Consider the following 1,662-nt stretch of genomic DNA (forward strand, 5'->3'; position numbering starts at 1 on the left):
AAGAAAGTTTATATTAATATTTCACTATACATTTCTTAAAATAATCTCAAATGCTTTCACTGGAATACTTAAAATCACTTAACAATTTTTATTTTACTTTATGAATCCATATTTTGATAACTTAAATTTCTATATTATTATTAATAAAATGAGCAAACATTTACTGCATATACAGTACTATAGTATATTAATTTTTTTCAGTGTTTATTACTTTGAAACGTGTGTGCAAAGAAAGTTACAGTATTCACACAAATTACCCACATAAAACAGATAAAAAGAAGAAAAGGATCTCTCGTTCTCAAATGTATGCAAAATGGGACAGCTGCCAAGTGAAACCACAATATGCCCTACAAGCAAATGGTTCTGCTTCCTGTGATAAAACATAAATTCCCTTTTTATCTAGTGGTATGATTCACTGCTTTATTCAGTACTGAATGATGTGCATCTCTTAACAGAGGCCATTCTCCCAATCAAAACCTCAAAACTTATTCACAGCTGATGACAGATACATGCCAGGCACTTCAGAGAGAATTTGTTACTCGGAGTTTAGCACAAATCTTTGACTGTCACTAGACTCCACATTACCAGAATTTTTCATGCAGTTGAGCAGATCACCATTTCTTTGATGAAACAGATCACCATTTCTTTGATGAAACAGATGTTGACGAACTTAATACTAAACAACGTTAACTTACTCTAGCATCTGATTACATGTACAATGTGGGACCAACAGTGCACATTAACCCTCTGAATGTGATGTATAAATATTTACTATGGGACAAGAAGGGAAAACAATCTACACAACATTCTAAGGGTTGCTCTTTCTGGTCTCACCAAGACATAGCACTGGACAAGTCAAATACATTTAAATATGTCCTATATGGTTAAATAAAATATCTAGAATATGTACATAATGATTCTTTATCTTTAACAGAACATAAAAAAAGAGTGACAAAATAAAATAAGGAAATCAAACCTAGTGATTGAAATGTGAATTTCCACCAAGAAATACCATTTCAAAAGAATAATGTAAAAAAGGCAAACTGTTGAAAGATTCAAAACGGCACAAAAGGCTAAGGATGTTGCCCCCATTCCGATGTCTACACTTGTCAAGTGGAGTACTAAATGTTTCCTTGCTAAAAGCACAATCAACTACCTCTTCGTATGGTGCAAATTATCTCTAAACACTTATGTACACAATAGTTAATTTCTTTCTTCACATACTAAACTATTCTGCTGTGCTGCTGCCAGGACCACATATTTCCTTAAAGGACCCTTATAAGAAAAGCCTAAATGTTATGTCAAAATGTTTCTTTTAACTTCAGACCTCTTTCGAATGGGTCACTATGTTTTGCAAGGCTATTTTCCATACATCTTACCCATATGTTGGGCCAATAATGACAAAAATACCAGAGGATCCCACTTTACAATACAATTTCCTGCTTCAGTAGTTACAATGAAATGCACATACATACACTTATTTACCACTGGACTTCAATAATAGCATTTACATGAATCACACTATTCTGGCACCAACTAGATATATTGTGAGGGGCCTACAGAAAGAACCTCTCCAAAATACTGCTAAACAGAATCTGTTATTTTTGTAAGTTGTACTCCAACAGAAAAATAAATATTAATTCTTCCTCTACCTACAGTACC

This window comes from Penaeus monodon, chromosome 28 (genome assembly GCF_015228065.2).
Source record: "Penaeus monodon isolate SGIC_2016 chromosome 28, NSTDA_Pmon_1, whole genome shotgun sequence".
In the NCBI taxonomy this organism is placed as follows: Eukaryota; Metazoa; Arthropoda; class Malacostraca; order Decapoda; family Penaeidae; genus Penaeus; species Penaeus monodon.